Source organism: Cetorhinus maximus, chromosome 8 (genome assembly GCF_964194155.1).
Source record: "Cetorhinus maximus chromosome 8, sCetMax3.hap1.1, whole genome shotgun sequence".
NCBI lineage: Eukaryota > Metazoa > Chordata > Chondrichthyes > Lamniformes > Cetorhinidae > Cetorhinus > Cetorhinus maximus.
Genome location: NC_135886.1, coordinates 2907893 through 2930040, shown reverse-complemented (window position 1 = coordinate 2930040; position 22148 = coordinate 2907893). Strand labels below are relative to the sequence as shown.

General features: G+C 45.1%; 1 protein-coding gene across 1 annotated transcript in view; it reads left to right on the top strand.

The window, feature by feature from the left end:
- The first annotated feature begins 3075 nt into the window (after window positions 1-3075).
- The window catches only part of LOC144683364 (prickle-like protein 1), a 121441-nt gene continuing 102368 nt past the window's right edge, over window positions 3076-22148 (top strand). The window contains exon 1 of the mRNA XM_078546308.1: window positions 3076-3318. The gene's annotated coding sequence lies outside the window, so the exon portion shown is untranslated. The remainder of the gene's footprint in view (window positions 3319-22148) is intronic.

Genomic DNA, 22148 nt, shown 5'->3' with positions numbered 1-22148 from the left:
AGCAGCTGCGGTAGCAAAAAATTCTCAGCTGCTACATTTTACTGACATTTAGCACCTGTGTTATTGAAGTAAGCTCAATAGATGACGGGATGACAATTCCAATGCGATGGAAGAAAACGAATGCCCCTTCATCTGGAGTCAAATCGGTGCGAGGGCCCTTCTTGTGCTATGGAAGCACATGTACTCCGCTTTATCCCAAATTCATTAGCTCCCCCCATGCCCCGCCACCCCAACCAACCCCCACCCCCTCCAACCACCACCCCCCCCACACCCCTCCCCGCAGCCAACAGCTCCTGACAGAATGTGGCAGCTCCACTCCCGCAGTCCAAACTCATTCAAACAAAGTTGGGCACAGGCTCGATGGGTTGAATAGCCTTCTCCTCTCCCTGCATCTGCTCCTTGTCTGCTGTTCAACACAGAATCTTCCAGGGAGCGCAGCCCCAATCCACGAGCCAATGTTATTTTTGATCATCCGCGTGCAGTTTGCACAGCAGGTAGATTACATCCAAGGGCAAGAGCGGATGAGGGAAAAGAACAGGGAAAATACTCTGATAAAAGCAAAGAACTGCGGATGCTGGAAATCCGAAACAAAAACAAAAGACAGAAATACCTGGAAAAACTCGGCAGGTCTGGCAGCATCGGTGGAGAAGAGCACACTGTGCTCTTCTCCACCGATGCTGCCAGACCTGCTGAGTTTTTCCAGGGGAAATACTCCGATGGTGCAATAGTATGGCTTAATAGGACTCTAAAGGACTTTACTCCACGTAGATTGAGGTTCCCAGGTGAGATGCTTACTTGGTACAGAATGAACTGATCTCGAACTGGGCAGTACCAGGGGTGTTGCAATTAGCTTTGGTTAGTATAAGGAAGGGAAAAGCATCCAACGTTCGTAGTTCTGCTCAACATTTAATGGAAGATTATGGATATCAAGTGAAGATGGTGTCTGGCTTCCAGCTCAACTACAACCTCTCCCCTATCCCTAGCAAAGCTGGGAGTGGGGGGAGAGGGGTAGGTGGCAGAGACCCTGGCACACCATTAAATCCAGCCCCTAGTCTGCACACTTTACATTGGGGTTTAAAAGGTTTGGCCTGCAAGCCAAATGCAGACCATCAGCTCCTCTGATCCAGCCCTAGAAGCTCCTGCCAGTTCTCCTCAACATGTGTGCAAAGCTAATTGAGAACGTTTTGTTTAAACTTCCCATTCTCAAAGGATTGAGAAAAGCTTCTCCCCTCCCCCAGCTCCCCTCCAGGTTCAGGAATCATCCTTTACCACTCCTCCAGGCTGAACCTTTGGGGCAAGGATGGTACCACTAAACTTTATACAGTCACCTGCACTACAGCTCCTATTGTACTCCCCATTAAAAAAAAGTTACTGTACAAAATAGGAAACTGAAAAATGCCCCTTGGCAGTATTTCATCCAAACTTAAAGGTAGATCTATACCCGTGAAGGGGTTAATGATTGCCCTCTTTCCGGCTAGCACTGAGGAACCAAATGACACCATAAGACATTTACGATACAGATTCCAGGTGCTTCCCCTCCTCAAGATTTATTAACGATCGATAAATAAAGAGGTGACATGCAGATGTCCACCTTCAACCAACAAGCAAAAATTCTAAACCTGTGAAAAATAACTACCATCCCTCCCCCTTCTCCAAAACATGACAACTTGGAAGCTTCAACCCTTATGTGATGGGGCTACAGAGGATTATTTGAACTTTCTTAGTCTGCTCTTCCCGCCGTGTACCAATCACCAGCTGCCAACCAATCCCACTGTGCAGTCGGCCACGTTAATAACCGGGGAGCCAATTCTGTTTGAAGAGATTCCGCAATTCCTTTTTGGCTCAGTTTCCTCTGAATTTGTCTCATTTATACCCCATTGGGCTGGTGTTTCAAACCCAGCAGCAACAGGGAAATAGTTATTGTGGAAAGGGCTCATGGGTGGACAACCTCCTTCAGCAAGCAAAGAACGTGGTTTGTGTCGCCCGGTTGTGTTTGCCGTTGTGCCACCAGGGGAAGTTTCCCTCCGGCAGTTTGAGGGATGATCCACCCTGTGAGGTGCCAGTGGAGGCACTGGCAATGCCAACCCAGGCGTTGTCACTCCATGGCCGCATTTTCACCTCCGAGTCAGAACCTCACGGTTTAAGTCCCACCCGGAGACCTGAGCACGAAACTCAAACTGACACTCCAGTGCAACACTGAGGGAGTGCTGCACTGCCGAAGATGCCATGTTTCAGATGAAACGTTAAACCGAGTCCCTGTCTAAGTTCTGAGGTGGATGTAGAGGATACCAGGGCACTGTTTTGAAGCAGGGAAGCTCTCCGCGTGCCCTGGCCAAAGTTTCACGCTCAAGCAACATCGCTCAAAAAAAAAATGATCTAGTCATTATCCTATTGTTGTTTGTGGGAACTTAACTGTGCAAATTGGCTGCTCTGTCCCCTAGTTACAAGAGTGAATGAAATATAAAAATGACCATGTTGGCTGTAAAGCGCTTTGGGATGTGCTGAGGCTGTGAAGGGCACCAGAAAAATGCAAGAGTTTTCTGGTTTCTTTCTCTAAATTGCAGCATAAGAGATGTATGAGAACCGGCTGGGCGAATCTTGCTTTCAGGAGCCTCCAGCTGCCTTACTGCCCTGAATGGAAACATCCTACATTAGGAATTATTGCTAACAACCTACATCCCACCAGGCTATGGTGCGTCTGATTCCGTTTGAACCTTTTTTGCTAATTAAACGCCTGCAAATCTGGATCATCCTATATTTAAAATGCAGATTTTTACTTTTGTGCCATTCTAAAATTGGACCAGTACACTACTGCCCTTCCTAGCGTTAATGCTATAACATTACTGCATTTCTCCCCCAGTCCAAATAACCTGTTTGATGCAAAATAATAGCATGGCCTTCGAGGAGTTAAAAGCCCCTCCAGCAACAGCCTCTCCCCTTTCAATATGTGCTTGCTCCACCCAGCTGACATGCTCCACTGGTATTGGCCGACTCTGCTGAAGAGGCAGTGGAGGCTGGACATATATCACACCTTCCTGTGCAGACAGCCTGTGATCAGTTGGCTTTAGTCTCAAGCCCTGTCCCTGCTCACCCTTCAACACGAGCCTCTGAACATAGAATGTAGCCCAGCTAAAATAAAAGAGCTCTTACTGCCCCAGAAAGAGAGAAACTCAAACCCCACAATCCAGACAAGGTACAGATAAAAAAAAAGCTTGGTGGGGAAATTAAATTAAACAAAGAAAGAGGCAACAGAAAAGAACACTTCTCAATCTTTGAACCTGCCAAAGAACTTGAAGCAATTCTGCGCAGTATTTCAAGGTAAGCCTGTCACTCTTAATTTCTCTTAGAAATTATCGTTCAAAATGTTGTTCCACTTCCACTATAATGACTTTACAGCTCAGTTTTTTTAAAATAACTGTAATGGGGCTTGTAATTTCACTGACAGCTTGGCTTTTTTTTAATTTGGAAAAGCTTTTTAAAAAAGCTAACAGGATTCCTGGGTTTGCCTGATTGGATCCGATTCCCTGGTTTATAATCAGCACAATTTCACTCCTTTGATCTGGCCTTTTGAGTTAAATGGTTCCAGTTGTGGTTATTTCTATAACTGTTCCAAGGTAACAATTACCAGAAACAGATTCTGAGCTTGGATCTGCTGTCAGCTTTTAGTTAAGTGGAAGTGTGTTACGTTCAGTAAAGAACTGACAAACTGACAAGAACTGCTTTTAATCAGCTTGCGTACCACAGGATATTGCTGCCGATACCATACAATGGTTGGGTGAAGGTGCCAATGCTCGCTTCCTAAGACACAGTAAGGTCTTAATCTAAGTTTTCTCATCCATGGTAGCCAGGTAGTTGAGATCAGGCACTTTCCCACAGGGACAAAGGGACAGTTAGGTGTTGTTACCCCCTCCCTCCATTCTCGTAGGGACCGAAAAGGGTTGGGAAACTTCTACGGACTACACTTGCACCTTACTTTCAGCCAATACATGCCACAGCTTTAGGAGGGCTAAGGATGAAAGGGGGCAGGAAATTGAAACTTACTGGGGAAAATGGGGGGCGATTAAGTGCTGTGTGCATGTGAGGAATGAAAAAAAATTGAGTTAGTAACATTTGATATATCAAGACACGTCCAGGATATTGATCTTATGCGGTTCACTGATAGTGGGTTAACTGCAGGATTTTTACCTCGTCAGGTGGGCTGGGTGGTGGTGAGCGGGGATGCTCATGAAGCCGCCCAACGCCCGCGATCAGGCCCCGACCTCGATTTCACGCTGGTTGGCCAATTAACGGGCAGCCAGTGTGAATCACCTGCTGCAATGCCGAGCGCTGCCAGGGTGGGGGGCGGGAGGAGGGAGAGTGCGGAGGTTTGCGCATGTGCGTGGGACATAAGCAGGGACAATGTTATAAATGAAATCCGGACATTTTTATTGTACTTTTAGTTTCTGTTGGGAAACCTCATCCCGCCTGAGGTTGGACAGGTAGCGAAAATTTCCGTATAATTATTACTTTAATGGCCTTAATAGGCCTATTGATTTCAGGCGGGCGTGTTGCCAACTCCCGGACGCACCCACCGATCGAAACATCGCCCAAGTGCGAGATGTTGTTGGGACGCTTGCCGGACATCATCGCGCATCATTATTCGCTCGAGTGGGGCGGATGCACCCCCGCCCGCTCAGCTAAAAATTCTACCCATAATTCTGTACTCAGGTGCTCGGGGGTTTTGATAGTATGCAAGATGTTGAGTTTAATGTAAGAGGCTTGTCACTTTCGTGGTTACTGGTGGATGGTTAATTCATCGCTGTCAAAGAAGGAAGAAAAATCAGAAATCCGCGTGAAAAAGATTTGGCCACAGTCCGCGGGAAAAAAAGGCTCCGGGAACAAGTTTTACTGCACAAATTTCTGTCCGAATCATACCAAGGGTAGGATGAAAAATTGGGCTTTAATGAAAATGTTTTTGATAACAGAATCAGTAGCTTGCACAAAAGCGAAGGAGTTTAACAATTGCTGAAATACTGTACCAGGGAAGACGAATGTATATCTACTCTGGCTCTTCATTGTGTAATCAGCTGTGGCTCAGTGGGTACACTTGCCCCTGTGTCAGAAGACTCTGGGTTCAAGTCCTACTCCAGAGACTTGAGCACAAAAATCTAGGCTGACATTCCACTGCAGTACTGCAGGAGTGCTGCACTGTTGGAGCTGCCATCTTTTGAACCAGATGTTAAGCCACGACTCTGACTAACCCTCTTGGACTGGACAGAAAAGTTCCCACGACAAGTGTGTTGAAGAAGAACACGAGAGCTTTCCTCAGTGTTCTGGTCAATGTTTATTCTTCAACCAACATCACTCAAAGCAAATGATCAGCTCATTATCCTATCGCTGTTTGTGGGAGCTTGCTGTGCACAATTTGGCTGCTGTGTTTCCTTCATTACAATAACGACTACAAAAGTAGGAAAAAGCAGGGGCAATGGCACTAGGTCATAATGCTCATTTGGAGAGCCAGTGCAGACATGATGGGCTGAATGGCCTCCTTCTGTGCCGGTAAAATTCTGTGACTCTAGAGTACAGCCACAAAAGGCTAGAAATATACTCAGCTTTTACTAGAATAATTGAAATGTATTTCCACCTGCGAAAATTTCAGTTCAATTTTGCAATATAACACATGTCAAAGCTGAAATTCTTTTCCTTTCCTTCTGGGATGAGGCTGAGAACATTTCTTTGACATGGATTTCCAGGAGTTTAAATCCATCCACACAATCATCTGTCCACATTCTTAAAGATTTCAGGTCTGGAATGTTGTTCAGTGAGTCCCCAGTACTGTGGTGAGCCTTTATTATTATTATTATTATTATTATTATTATTATAATACTATGCCAAAATAAGTTATATTTCTCATACATTTTGCTATAGATTGCATTAAATATTTTTATCCATTAGGTGTGAGGCAGAGTGCATGGGACTTTTGAATCTGTATCTATTATGTCTTTGGGTGGGAAGGGTTTTGATGGAGTAATGAAGAGGGAATTTTACCGTTCAATGTAACCGGTGCTTTGCTTGAATCAAAACAGAAAATGCTGGAAATGCTCAGCAGGTCTGGCAGCATCTGTGGAGGGACAAACAGAGTTAATGCTTTGAGTTGAATATGACTCTTCCACAGAACTCCAGTTATGTGCTCAGCTTAACCTGCAAGCATTTAATTGGGCAGGATAGAAAGACCCTCCGTCTGCATTTAACATGCATCAGTAACTGACCTGGGAGTGTTTGATATTCTCACTGGGTTGCGAAGTGCATGCACAAAGGTTCCTCATTACTGACGATGCTCATGCTCACCATAGCGAATGCAAAATGTGAATGTTGAACAATCTTTGAGGAAAATCCTCACTGGAACACTGAGATTTCATTTCATTCCCAATGCTTTCATTCCTTTGGTACATACATTTCATTTAACACAGCGTGTGATTACTGGCTGCTACTATCATGATATAAGTAGGTGAATGTTTCTCAGCTGGTAGAAGGTACTACATTTCTTTCTGGTAGTGGACTGTTTGTTGGCTTGGTATTGTAATAGCTTCCAATGTAGCTGAAATTTGGCTCGCTCATTACCGAGCTTTAACTAACAAGGAAATTCTGTAAACATCCTTTGCTGTTTGCGCTTTATGTGTGATTTCCTCAGTGTAACAGAAATTTCCATTCACTTTAGTGTTTATTTTTTCTCTCTTCTTTCTGTCAGTTTTCTCTCCTCTTACCCTGGAGGTGTTGACTCCTGCTGGGGAACAGCCTCACAGGCACCAGTCTCTCTTCTGTATTTCACCTCAGCCCCAGTTCATCCTATGTAAGTGTTGGCAACAAGACTTGGCAGGCTATTTGACTGTTCCTGACAAAAGCAATCAGCATAGTGCAGTGGGTGGGGTGGGGTGGGGTGGGTTGCTGAGAAGGTGGTTTTGCTGGCTAATGATCGGAAACTGAAATCCCAGCATTTTTTCCCCTCCATGACTCCATATACGCCGAGGCCAATTCAAGCACCCCTGAGATCAGCCAATTCACAACACAGATGAAGAGTTGAACCTGGAACCTTCTGCTGTCTATGACTCATTGCCTTAATCAGGGGAGACCCTTACACAATAAATTCATTTTCTTTCTAAGTCACGTGCATAAACACTCTGTTTAGTGCTGTTCATCATTCTGCTATTGGTGCAATGAACATTCCAGTTATAGAGCTAGTTTTAAGACAATTGACAATGGAGTGACTATAATCAGCTCAAGAGTCTTTATTCCCACCTACGTCATGGACCACTACACAAACCCCCCTATAAGTACTGCACAGCGCAATACATAGGCTGCATACAACCAAAGTTCTCTCTAAGATGCGTGTGCATGGGTGCACAGCAATCTTGAATATGCCGTGCAATGCAATAAACAGGGTGCATTAGAGGGAACATTGCCACTGTGTATTAGTAGAGAGACAGTGGGGCTGAGATTGGTCTTGGGATGTAACACAAACCAGACAATAGTGAGCACAGCCTGGTTTACACACTGCCTGATCTTTGCTTCCATTTGCTAGCATCTGCTTCGCATGATCAATGGAGAGAGAAGCTTCTCAGACAGGCCATGGGACAAATGAACACAACATTGAAGGATGAGGAAAGGCTTTTTTTTTTGGCTCATCAAAGTCTGTCTCTCCAGGGCTCTTTAATTCTGCCAGTCCAGATTCTGACTGTAACCCTAATTTCTTTCACACCACTACCTTGTCAGGCACCACATCAAGCAACCTGAAACAAACTGCTCAGGACAGTCCTGGGTTCAGCCCCTGGTCTTTCTTTCTATTTGTTCTTGGATGTGAACATCACCGCTAAGACAAGGTGAAGGTGAGCCACCTTCGCGAACCTTTGCAGTCTTTGTGGTGTGGGTGCACCCACAGGGCTGTTAGGGAGGAAATTCAGAATGTTGATCTAGTGACAGCGAAGGAACAGCAGTATTGTTCAAAATCAAGGTGGTGTATGACTTGAAATGAAACCTGCAGGTGGTGGTGTTCCTATGAATCTGCTGCCCTTGTTTTTCTAGGTGGTCGGATTTGTAAGTTTGGAAGGTGCTGTCAAAGAAGCCTTGGTGAGATGCTGCAGTGCATCTTGTAGATGGTACACACACTGCTGCCACTCTGCACTGGTGGTGGAGGAAGTGAATGCTTAAGGTGGTAGATGGAGTGCTAGTAAAGCAGGCTATTTTGTTCTGGATGGTGTTGAGCTTCTTGAGTGTTGTTGGTGCTGTATTCATCCAGGCAAGTGGAGAGTATTCCATCACACACGTGACTTGTGCCTTGTAGATGGTAGACAGGCTTTGGGAAGTCGGGAGGTGAGTTACTCGCCACAGGATTTCCAGCCTCTGACCTGAGCTTGGGGCCCTAGTAGTTATGTGGTTGGTCCAGTTCAGTTTCTGGTTGATGGTAACTCCCAGGATGTCGACAGTGGGGGATTGAGAAATGGTAATGCCATTGAACGTCAAGGGAAAATGGTTAGATTCCAACTTGTTGGAGATGGTCATTGCCCACCACTTGTGTGGCGCGAATGTTACTTGCCACTTATCAGTCCTAAGCCTTTGATGATAAAGCCAATCTCAGTAGGGGGAGATAGTACAATTGCCCTCAAGCTTCCTGGCTAGCAAGAGGGAAAATAAGTCCCCCTCCTCCAACCCCAGCTAGGACATGAGCACATGTGGACATTGGGCAAGGACACATCCAGGCTCAGCTGCTGTTCCATCACTGGAAAGCTCACAAACACTCGGTTGTAAAGGTCCGGACATAAAGGACTGCACTTGCACATGGAAGGGAAGAGGGTGAAAAGAAAGAAAGAACTTGCATTTGGTACATCTCAAAGTGCTTTATATCCAAGGATGCATAGCCATTGTTGTGTTGAAGGGAACAGAGCAGTCAATTTGCACTCAGCAAGCTTCTACAGACAGCAATGTGATCATCCGTTTCAGGGATAAATGCTGCGTAGGACACCGGGGAATACTTCTCTTGCTCCTCTGTGAAATTCCACCATGGAATTTTCTACCTGAGAAGCCAAACAGCACCTGAGTTTAACATATCCTGTGAAAGTTGGCACCTCCGACAATGCAGCACTCCCTCCAGGAAAGTACTGAGGATCAGCCTTGCAATTTTGTGCTTAAGTCTCTGGAGTGGGAGTTAAACCCACAACCCTCCAGCTCAGAGACAAGAGACTCTGCTAACTGAGCCATAGCTGACACAGTGATAGAGTTCCAGTAATGTGGCATTCGAGCTTATTCCTGGACCAGGGTTTGATCGGTGGTCTTGCCTCCATCTTCCTCACTACCTCGGTAATAGATCTATTTAATGTTATATAACAGATGCCCCATAAACTTGCCTACATTTGGCTAAAAATATTTTGATTCACGTGAGAGGCTAAAGAACAGAAATGTCTCCCTGGGTAGCCGTATCCTGTTTTATATCGCATGCATGTGTCGGATAGACCAGCAAGGGATCAACATGCCCGAATGGAAATTTATTCCACTGCAGGTCTGTCCATAGCCTGACACACATGAACTATCGCTTTTGTGAATGTTTCACAGTTTGTAATTGTTGGCTAGGAGTTCCGAAGGAGATTTAGAAAGTAATGGGTAAAATTAGTCACACATTTCCAAAATGAAAGCCAAAGGTAATATTATGCTTCCTGTCACCTCTCTGGCTGCTTTCATGTGGTCTGTATTTTTATTACTTTGTGTCGGACTGAATCCGAGCCAAGACCCATGTGGATTTTTTTTTATTGCAGGAATATACTTTAAGTAACAATATGGGGCATCAAAAATCGAATGAGCTTCATTGTGATCTGTTCCTCTTTTTTGTTTTATTTTAAAATCAACGTGAAAGGATTTTGTATATAAATGTTTATAGATACCCATAACTCTGCAAGGGGAATTATTAATATCTCAAAGATTGGGAAGGATTTGCATTTTAACTGCTCTGATTCCACTAATCCAAACCCCAGACCTTATTGGAACACCTTAGGCCATCTTAAACCCTTACCATAATAACACTGTCTCCCCACTCACCCCCTGGGCAGTGTAGGCCCTTTAATGAGACGCCTTTTAGAGTCTATTTAAGGCTGTATCCCCAAATAATTAGAAAATGAATCTAGCATATATTAAAGCATGCTACGAATATCACTGTTTGTCGTACTTAGTGCCCATATGCAGGGAAGGTTCCAGCCTTGAAGTATAAAGAAAGCTTTATTTTTCTAGCTGAATGACAGTGTTCCTGTCCCACGAACTCAATGCCTCCCTATTTTCGCTGTGTTCTAGTCCAAATTTGACACACTGTCTATTGTATTCTATGCTAATTCTTTACCAAGGTCTCAAATCTGCAGAACTCTTTACCTCCCTCTTTTAAAAATCCAACCTTGATACTACTTAATTGCTAATCCCCTGGCTGGGAGTAAAACATTTCCTGGAAAGATCAATAAGATTGGCGTTCATCATGTCAAAGTGAATCAAAATGTTACACACACACATTGGGTTAGATATGTAAGGGGTAGTTAAATCAGTAATGCACATTTTACACTATTGTCAAAATCAAGAATTGCCCCCATGAATTACCTTTGGGGTTCAATGATTGCACTTATGTAGTAAAATAATGTAGCAGCCACTCTGTACCAAGATCAGTCCACGAGATGAATAAGCAGCTCATCTGTTTTTAGTGAGGGAGAAATGTTGGCATCGACATGTGAGAGAACACATTACCCTTTGTCAAATGGTGATATGACATCTTTAAGGTCTGTTTAACATCTCTCCCAAAAGGCAGCCGCTCAGGCAACATCACAGAATCTTCTACAACGCAGAAGGAGGCCATTCAGCCCATTGTGTCTGCACCAGCCCTCCAAATGAATAATTTACTTAGTGCCATTTTCTGGCCTTCTCCCCATAACCCTTCCCATTGTTCCTTTTCAAATAACAGTGTTCTCTGCAATAGAGTGTCAGCCTAGAGTAAGTGCTCAAAATCTGCTATGGGTTAAGAGCGCTCGAGATTCGAGCAAGAAGGGGAGAGATCCCTTCCAAGCCCAGCTGACACACCGCTGCTTGGACAAACTTTCTGTACCATTGCCCAGTACACAGTGGCACAGGAAGAGGCCTGGATATTCTCGGCACAAAAAGTCCTTGAGAATGAGAAAATAATTTACAAATGGAGGAAAAGCACAAAAACTCAGAGCAGCCTCTAGCACTATTCTCCCCACCATTGAGGTACTTGCTGAATATGCAAACTTAAATAGCTCAATTACACTACTACAGGTATAAAATGCTTCGCATACAGGTTCGAGCCAGGGGTAGGAGAGCAGTGGTTCTAAAACTTGGGCCCACAAAACAATGTGTAGAGTAAGTCCTGCTGATGTGAACTAGGAGATGGGGGGCAGAGTGCAGCTACCACACGTTCAGCCTAAAGTGGCCTGGCAGTCTCACTGATGAAGGGGCACGTGTGGAAGAATGCTGAAGACAGCACAAGACAACCTGGTAGACCTGCGGTCACAGGCAAATTCAGCCTCCTCAAGAAAGGGGAGCTTTTAAAAAATATTTAAGTAGAACATAATTAAAGAAAGGAAGCCAACATGCAATCACACCCAGGATGCCATTTTCTCTCATTTAGATGGGGGATTCATGATTACTAATCCATTTGAAAAGGGATCCTACAACCAAAAAAGATTGAGAACATACAAGGAGCAGGAGTAGGCCATTCAGCCCCTCGAGCCTGCTCCGCCATTTGATACGATCATTGCTGGTGTGATCGTAACCTCAAATCTGCATCCCGCCTACTCCCGATAACCTATCACCCCCTTGTTTACCAAGAATCTATCCACCTCTATCTTAAAAACTTTCAAAGACTCTGCTTCCACCATCTTTTCAGGAAGAGAGTTCCAAAGACTCACAACACTCCAAGTGAAAAAATTTCACCTCATCTCCATTTTAAATGGGCGATCCCTTATTTTCAAACAGTGACCCTTAGTCTAGATTCTCCCACAAGAGGAAACATCCTCTCCACATCCACCCTGTCAAGTCCCCTCAGGATCTTATATGTTTCAATCAAGTCACCTCTTACTCTTCTAAACTCCAGCAGATACAAGCCTAGCCTGTCCAACCTTTCCTCATAAGACAACCCACCCATTCCAGGTATTAATCCGGTAAACCTTCTCTGAACTGCTTCCAACGCATTTACATCCTTCCTTAAATAAGGTGACCAATACTGTACACATTACTCCAGATGCAGTCTCACTAGTGCTCTGTAATAACTGAAGCATAACCTCCCTACTTTTGTATTCAAATCCCCTCACAATAAATGGTATTCTACTGGCTTTCCTAATTACTTGCTGTACCTGCATGCTAGCCTCTTGTGAGTCATGCACTAGGACACCCAGATCCCTCTGCAACTCCGAGCTTTGCAATCTCTCACCATTTAGATAATATGCTTCTCTTATATTCTTCCTGCCAAAATGGACAATTTTACATTTTTCCACATTAAACTCCATTTGCCAGATCTTTGCCCACTCACTTAACCTATCCATATCTTTTTGTAGCTTCCTTATGTCCTCCTCACAAAATACTTTCCTACCTATCTTTGTGTCATCAACAAATCTGGCAACAATCCCATCCATCCCGTAATCCAAGTCATTTATATAAATTGCGAACAGTTGAGGTCCCAGCACTGATCCCTGTAGCACACCACTCGTTACATCTTGCCAACCTGAAAAAACCCATTTATGCCTACTCTCTGCTTCCTATTAGCCAGCCGATCTTCTATCCATGCCAATATGTTATCCCATACCATTAGCTTTTATTTTCCGCAATAACCTTTGATGTGGTACTTCATCAAATGCCTTCTTGAAATCTAAGTACAGTACATCCACTGATTCCCCTTTATCCACAGTATATGTTACTTCCTCAAAAGAACTCCAATAAGTTGGTTAAACATGATTTCCCTTTCTATATTAGAACCCAGTAGTGAATATGGGGATATATTTGGGGGTCAGTCGGTGAAGGTTCGCTGCAGTTTTCTTTCAGTGATGTGTTGTGACTGTTTACATTGGCTACATTACATCACACAAATCTCATTGCTCAAAACCTAGTAGCATTTTCATCTCGAGTACCAATGATGTGAACTACTTAGCAGTGCCAAGTGGTGAAATCCTGATCAGAGTCATTTCAACTAAAAGCCAATGGGTGGAATAATACAGGGGAGGCAGGCGGCATAGCAACCTCCTCCCCCTGCCCCCCCAACCCCTGGAAACAACAAGCTCCGCGCTGACATGCTCCGCAGCCAATAAGTGCTGCGGGGCAGATTAACAAGAGCTGAGTGGGACTTCCACCCCTCACCCTCACTGGGGAGAAGGTCCTGCCCTCTGGAGCTGCCAGCCAATCCAATTGGTCGGCAGCTCCATCAGTCTCGACAGCACCAGGAAGGGTCAGTGGCCATTGTCGGGACTGCAGAAGAAGAAGAAAAACCAAAGCCCATGGATTCCCGGAGCGGGTAATTCCAGGGGCTGGGCCGGGAGAGTTTGGGTAGGTTAGGGAACGAGGTGGAGGTGAGGCAGTGGGTTCAAGAGAAGGAGCGAGTGGGAAGGGAGGGAGGGTTCGATCTTAGTGGGGCTGCCCCACGATTGGCAAAGAGCAGCCCCCGAAGAGTGAAGACCTGCCCCTTCCTCCCTGCCCTTTAAACATTTAAGTGAAAATATTGGGCTGCCTGTCTCCGCCTGCTGCCTACGCTAAATGTTTTATGGTGTGGGCAGCGTATTATCAGGGTCAATTGGCTTGATATCAAGCCTAATTAACCCTTGATTATTCATTTAAATATGGTGGGCAGGCTACCAATTTTGCCACCTGCCTACCGCCCCGCCATATTATGGGGGTGAACTCAGGTGGGCAGGAACATACCAACGTACAAACATATGAATTAGGAGCAGGAGTCGGCCACTTGGCCCCTCAAGTCTGCCCCGCCATTCAGGCTTATCTGATTGTAACCTCCCACCTACCCCTGATAACCTTTCACCCCCTTGTTTATTGCTGCCTTAAAAATAATGCTTTCACTGCCTTTTGAGGGAGCGAGTTCCAAAGACACTCTACCCTCTGAGAGAAAAAATTTCTCCTCGTCTGTTTTAAATGGGCGATCCCTTATTTTTAAACAGTGACCCCTGGTTCTAGATTCTCCCACAGGAGGAAACGTTCTCTCCTCGTCCACCCTGTCAAGATCCCTCAGGATCCTAAAGGTTTAAATTAACTCGCCTCTTACTCTTCTAAATTCCAGTGGATACAAGCCTAGCCTGTCCAACCTTTCCTCATAAGACCATTCATAATATTAGTCTCGTAAGCATTCTCTGCACTGCTTCTAATGCATTTACATCCTTCCTTAAATACTCCAGATGTGATCTCACCACTCCCTGTACATAACCTCCCTACTTTTGTATTCAATTCCCCTCACAGTAAATGATAACATTCTATTAGCTTTCCTAATTACTTGCTGTATCTGCATATTAACCATGCGCTAGGATACCCAGAGCTCTCTGAATCTCAGAGCTCTGTAATCTCTCGCCATTTAGATAAGATGCTTTTTTTTTTATTCTCACTGCCAAAATGGGCAATTTCACATTTGCCCACAATATACTCCATTTGCCGGATCTTTGCCCACTCATTTAACCTATGTCCCTTTGTAGCCTCCTTATGTCTTCTTCACTGCTTATTTTCCTACCTATCTTTGTGTCATCAGCAAATTTAGCAACCATTCCTTGGGTCCATTCATCCAAGTCATTTATATAAATTGTAAAAAGTTGAGGCCCCAGCATTGATCTCTGTGGCACACCACTCGATACATCCTGCCAACCAGGATGTAACCCTGTTTCCTGTTAGCTAGCCAATCTTCTATCCATGCTCTTAGTTAACCCGTAGACCATGAGCTTTTATACAATAGCCTTTGATGTGGAAATGCTTTCTGGAAATCTAAAGGCGGAATCATCCCAGATTTGCACTAAGTGCGGGTAGCGGGTGGGAAAAAGGATCTTTACCCGCCGGCCGCAATGGTGGCTTTTCACGCCATATCATCCGATTCCCACCTCATTATTTATGCAGCCACAGGAAACACACCATCTTGCTGGTGGGCAGCCTCCGATTCGCCCGCCACGCCATTACCTCGCTGCTTCCTCATGCAGGACGCCATATTTAAACTGTAGCTGAACATACGCATCTCAATGCTTGCAGCCCAGGAGGGCACCAGTGAAGGCATGGCCCTAAAACCCAAGAAAGGTGAAGGCCCCCAGTTCAGTGACGCATCCCTGAGATGCCTTCTGGGCACTCTGGAGGCCTGCCACGATATCCTCTACCCCCACTCTGGCTGCAGGAGGTCCATCAGTCTCATCACTCCGGCTTGGGAGACGGTGGCAGAGGTGGTCAGTGCCAATGCTGCAGACGAGGCCGGCCATCCAGTACGGAAAACAGAGGAATGATCTCATCCGTGCTGCCAGAGTAAGGCAACCATCTCATCACTCTAAACTCACACACTCACATGTCCATCACACATTCACTGGTATCTCACTCACTGTCAGCTCAAGGGACATCACCACTCACTCTCTCACACACACCCTCACGTCTCCATCTGGCCTCATCTCCTCTGGAGACTGGAGATTGCCTCCTCAGCCCTCACCATCTTGGGGCCACTTGCACAGATCAACATGTGCCCTAGGATACCCCACTTCCCCAGTACAGCCCTCGCCCTGCAGCCTCTTCCCCTGCCTGAGGCCACTTCACCCACTTCTCCAAGCAAGCCGCACCCCTGCAGTCGTTGAAAAGACACCCCCACCTTACGACTGGTCTGGTAGACTTGCCCGTGAGCTCCCCAAAAAGTGATGTGGTGCTGTCTGTGAATCCTGGCGCTGATGACTGCGAGTGCTGACCGAAGCATGGTAGGCAAACAAACCTTGAAGCCCAAGTGAAGTGCAGCCCGCCAGGTGCACGTCGCTTATATATAGTTGTGAAACACACCTGCGTGGTGCCCGGATGATCCAGCATGAGGGGGATGATTCTGGTGAGCAGGATTTATAATGATATGCAAATGCATTAAAGTAACATTCCCGGCGGGAAACGCAGCCCGCCATTGGTGGTCGGAGCGGACAATCGCAAGCTGGTTTTACGACACCGTGAAACGAATTTTTGGCCTTCCTGCCATATTGTCTTCTTGCACCCACCATGACGGTCAATGCCAACGTAGATGGAAAATTCTGGCCTAAGTACAGTACATCCACCGGTTCCCCTTTATCCACAGCACATGTGACTCCAAGAAATTGGTTAAACGTGATTTCCCTTTCACAAAACCTTGTTTACTCTGCCTTGAATTTTTCCACGTGTCCTGCCTTCTCAACATCATTAATAATCACATCTGTCATGGGGAGAATGTTAGAAGCTAAGCTAACTGACCTGTAGTTTCCTGCTTTCTGTCTCCTTCCCTTTTTGAATAAAGTAGTGAGATTTGTTATTTTCCAATTTACTGGAACCTTCCCCGAATCTAGAGAATTTTGGAGAAGGTGGTGGGGTGGGCGCCTGCCCTATTTTACACTCCACACCCTCCCCACAGGAAACACACCCGCTGGGGACACACGAAATTCAGCCCAATGTGTCGTTGCAGAAGAGGAGCTGAAGGTATCCAATGAATTCATTGGAATTCCGTCTGTGCTATCCTGGGTCACAAAGTAAGACACTGGCCTTGACTAAAGAATTCTGTTTGTATTTCAATATGAGTTCACAGTTGGTCAATATTAGTGAACACACTCATTCTAAAACCCATGCAGTCAACCGCTGGCTGTAATATTAAACAGTTTGACACCCCCACTCAATATCTTTCCTTGCAACGAAATGCAAAATAATCAACACTGAAATTTTCTCCATCATCATTTTACTTTGGATCACAAAACATTTTACATTTCCTGAAATGGCCTTGTTCCATTTCAGCCTGTCAATTTCAGTTCAGTTTCATTACATAAAAATCAATCAACCTGCCAACCATCCAATCAGCCAGCATTTGCTGCCTTTCCCCGATGATATGTGTAATATTTTGGCTTCTCAATTAAAGAATAGCTGTAGTCTTGCTGCCAGTGTGAAGGGTCAAAATGGCCAAAGTGTAAACACCACCAAGATTGAAAAGAGCTGAAGTTATGGGTACTGTGATGATGATTAGGTGGCAAATGTTCAAGAGAGTAATTATAACCGAATGAGACAAAGCAGGAGAGGGATAAGTAAGCCTGGAAACCGTCCAAGGACACTGGATGTATTTGTGCCCCTCAGCAATGTCTCCTGGTGCCTTTGCATTTCAGGGAGTCAAGTCAAACTGACTTCTGTACAGATGACCTTGGCTTCATTTTCTCAATCAGCTCCCAACAAACCTAGAGGATAATGGTGGCAAAGGGAAATGCCGAATTATTTTTGCATTTGTGGAATTGCGCCCGAGATTTCGATGAATGTATCCATTGGATGGGCGGGTGGTGGGGGGGATTCGGATGCAGTGAGCTGGGAAATTGACATTGACATTCATCAGCATTTTAGTCTCATGATGTTGTTTTGAGTCACAATGTAAGCACACTTCAAATGAGCTGGCTCAGAGCATTAATCAGTACGATGTGCAGGTCACTGGCCCTTGACAAGTAAGCCTCTGCTGCTGGAGCGTGGAGTGCCATTGACTGGGGGAGGCTGCACATCAGCAGTCACAGACATTAAATGCATCTCGCTGGTAATTCATGAAGAACGATCATCTGTTTTTACTTATTAGTTTTGCAAAAGGTGACACCTAAGATCTGTTCCTTTTAGAAGCTTGATAATTTTGGCCAGAGATTACAGTCAGGAAAAATCAACTGCCCTGTTTTGTGAAGTAGTATACTGTAGTATAATATATTGTGTTGGATCAAAATCCTGGAACTGCCTCCCTGACAGCACTGTGGGTGTACAGCGATCAAGGTAGAAACTCAGCACCACCTGCTCAAAGAAAATTGGGGATGGGCAATAAAAGCTGGCTTTGCGAGAGATGTCCAGATCCCAACAATGAAGAAAAACAAAGTAAAAATATTCAACACAGACATTGCACTGAAGCGACACGCTAAATCATGCTGGCAAATTGATCTAGTCAGCATGTACAAAACAGAGGTTCAGCTATATATTTATCTGGTTTTTAACTGTCCCACTCTTGGGAATTTTATTTTACTCAGATCCTATCAGATGTCCTACTTTCCCTTCCACAAGTAATCACAGGTACGGTGACCACAGCTCCATTGGACATGCATTTATTCATTTTTTTTTAACACTCGAGTCTAACCTAGTTTCCAAAGGATCCCAAACAAGCCATTTTTTAAATTCATTCATGGAATGTGGGCTTCGCTGGCTGGGCCAGAGAAGGTGGTGGTGAGCTGCCTTCTTGAACCGCTGCAGTCCATGTGGTGTAGGTACACCCACAGTGCTGTTAGGAAGGGAGTTCCAGGATTTTGACCCAGCGACAGTGAAGGAATGGCGATATATTTCCAAGTCAGGATGGTGAGTGGCTTGGAGGGGAACTTGCAGGTGGTGGTGTTCCCCATCTATCTGCTGCCCTTGTCCTTCTAGATGGTAGTGGTCGTGGGTTTGGAAGGTGCTGTCGAAAGAGCTGCTGAATTCCTTGGTGAATTTACAGTGGACATAGGGCCTCCAAAAGATATCCAAATTGTTTTGGCAACTTTACTGTCAGAATGAATTCAAATCAATGGTGATTGTGTGAAAGTGGTCTTAGATTGACTCTCCACTCATCTCTTTCTGCTCAGTTCTCAGAGGAACCCCAACCAATACTTACCCTCGTCATGTTTAAATACTTTCCTGTCAGTGCAAGATTACTGCTACATTCCTCAGAACATTAGCTAAGGTTACTTAGTAGCTTCTCCAATGGTTTAGTTAATAACTGCACGGCTCAATGTAGGACTGAGTCACGGGGAACAGGAAGGTCCAAGACACAGTACTTCATAGAGTCATAGAGTTATATGGCACAGAAACAGGCCCTTCAGCCCATCGTATCTGGTCTTGCTCACTCAGCTGATGGGGCGGGTTGGGGGGTGGTTTGCCTCCTACTGTCCAGTAACCTCCTACTGGGAAATATGCTAGTACCGAGACATCGGGTGGGAATTGAACCAGTTTTGGCTGTGATGCCCTATAGTTAATTTGCCTGCTAACATTCACCACCTAAGCCCTCAAATTTAAAGTGACAAGGTACCTAAAGCTGGTCAGTGGTTGTGGAAATGTATGGAGTCAGCAGCTTCACAAAATAGAGTAAAAAGGAGACAAAAATATTTCTGGAAAATGACCTCATCTGAGAAGCTTTCCCTTACTGAAAATGATCAAATTTTGGCCAGTGATTTAATTAGCTGTAAATGATTACAGTTGTAGATTATTAAACAATTAAGGTCCATTCATCACAATATTAATCTTCCCTGACTTAAATTCTATGATATTCCCTAGTGAACAAATTGGAAATCTTCCTGGTATAATCAAGAAGCAGGAAGCTGCCAAGGACCAATTAAACACTCAATAAAATCAGTGTAATGTAGAAGAACAGAAACCACTCAGAGCTATGCACACTCTGTCCTTCAGCAAACACACAGAGTAACAACGGACCTGACATTTAAGCTTATTAAAGTTGATACTTGAAGTTGCCACTCATTATAGCTCTTGGGGTGAAAGGGATCAAAGGGTATGGGGAGAAAGCGGGAGCAGGCTATTGAGTTGGATGATCAGCCATGATCATAATGAATGGTGGAGCAGGCTCGAAGGGCCGAATGGCCTACTCCTGCTCCTAGTTTCTATGTTTGAGGGCAGCTTTCCAAAGAGCAGGATCCTTTAAGGAATTTGGGTCTTTAACTCTTGCAGGAGGACAGGGGAAGCTCCTAAGAAAATAGCAGAAGGAGAGCAGTAAAGGGATTGCTCCAACAGCTGTTAAAAGGGCCGCTGCAGTTTGCAGGCCCAGACGCTCAACAATCTATGTGAGAGGGAGGAAATGAAAGAGCAAAAAGAGGGTGAAAATGGCAGGAGGAAGAGGAAGTAGCATTATGGGTGGCTATAATGATTGAGGTTTTGTTGGAGGTAACATTGATAGAGGTAAGGGCAAGATTTTTGGTATCCAAGGCGGGAGGTCCCAGATGAGGGTAGTATAGAGGGAGGTAGCTCAGACAGTTTGCGCCACCTCAACTGCCTCATGAACAGCAGGAACATGCTGGAGACATGCTTATTATCTCCTCAGGCTGACCAAGGTAAGTAAAGTAAAAAGGATCCTTATCTAATGCTGGAAACATGACTTGCCTCCACGCCATCCATATCTGCGTGGTACAAATGAAGAGATGAGTGAGACAGTTAAAATGAATAAGAGGCCTAAGCTAGCATCCCAACCCCACAACCCCCTCCCACCTTTCTACATTTCCATACCCCACTTCCCGGGTGTTTGAACAAAAAGTGAGGAGATTACTGTGCAGTCTGCACCTGAAAGCAAGACCACAATGGAATATCTGCAGGCTCATGAGTTGAAGTAAATTTGAAACTGATCACTAGCCTTTCTATATGTTTATTTTCTTTGCAAAGGAAAAGGTTGCCCACAGCCATTGCCATGGACGGGAGGAGGAGCTATCAGACCCTTATGTAGGCATGAAGACAATGCTCTACAACTCCTGGAGGGACATGTGCATACTGGGGAGATGGAGATCCTAGAGGAGAGCTACCAGTTGGCAATGCGATGGATTATCACAGTACAATAATTAGTTACAGCCTTCAGACATTCTGAATATTGGAAGTCTCCTATCACTGCTCAGTCACTTCTTTTGAATCACAATTAAGTGGCCACTTTCCTAAAATGAATGCCCTTTGTATCCATCGCAGGTGCTGGACATGCAGACAAAGAAGGAACCATTGAGCAGCCTGACACCACACCACACATTCCCACACCAGATCCACCAACTACATCACGCACCTTCCTTATTCAGGCTCCAGTCCAGATGCGCACAAAGAATGAAATACAGAGCACCTCTGAGCAAGGATAGTTGATCACTGATCAACCATCTCAAATAATATAAAAGCAAAACATAAAGTCCTGAAGAAGAGTCATATTCAACTCGAAATGTTGACTCTGTTTCTCTCTCTAGATGCTGCCAGGCCTGCTGAGTTTTTCCAGCACTTTATTTTCTTCTACCAACAATCTCTTCCCAGATTTAGGAGAAATTCTTGCCCTAGGCTGACAAGCCCAGGGGTCTGGAACGTGCAGGCCCAGTTTTCCAAAGGACTATGATTCAGGATCAAATATCACATGTTCAGGCAGTGGAGATAGTCTCTACACACGTGTTATATAACGGTGTCATGGAGTTCACAGCTAGCATCTGCAACACAGTGTAGGAGGCATGTTAGCGCAGGTCAAAACAGCTGCCCAGCAGGTTTCTGTGGCAACAAGACATCAAAAGGAGATTCTAAGGGTTATCATTGCTAAGTTGGCTCAAGCACTCTAGCTCAGGGCTTTCATGATTTATTCCTTTTCCTTTCACACAGACCATTAGCCCAGCTGAGCCCATGCATGGTGGAGCTACAAGGAGTGGGTATAGATGTCACTACATTAATGCAGCCCCTCCAATTCCTGCAGAGAGAGGGACCTTCTGGTCTGGACCTGAGAGCCATTGACCGGTCTCCAGTCTAGGAATCATCTACTACATCAAAGTACTCTACTTTGCTCCATGAATCTGTTGCGCTTCTCCACTCCACTCCATTCTATTGGCTGCCTGTACCTGCTCCTATTCTGTTGTCCTGTTGCCTGTGCACTTACACACAAATGGTCTGTGCTCATCCTGACTGTACTTTGCTTGCTCCTCTGCTTCCTGATGCTGTGCACCTCCCAAATCTCCCCACCCTGAAGCCTGCTGGCCCTTGCTTGCTGCTTGCTCCCTGCCCTGTCTTCACTTACCCTTTCCAGGTTCCCCATCCTCGGTCCAAAAGCAATGCCACAAGGGAAAGGAGAGAGGGAACTCACCTTTGTATAGAGGCTTCCACAACCTCAGGACATCCCAGAGCACCTTACAACCTATGCAGTACTTTTTAGGTATAGTCCCTGTCAGAATGTAGCCCTGTTT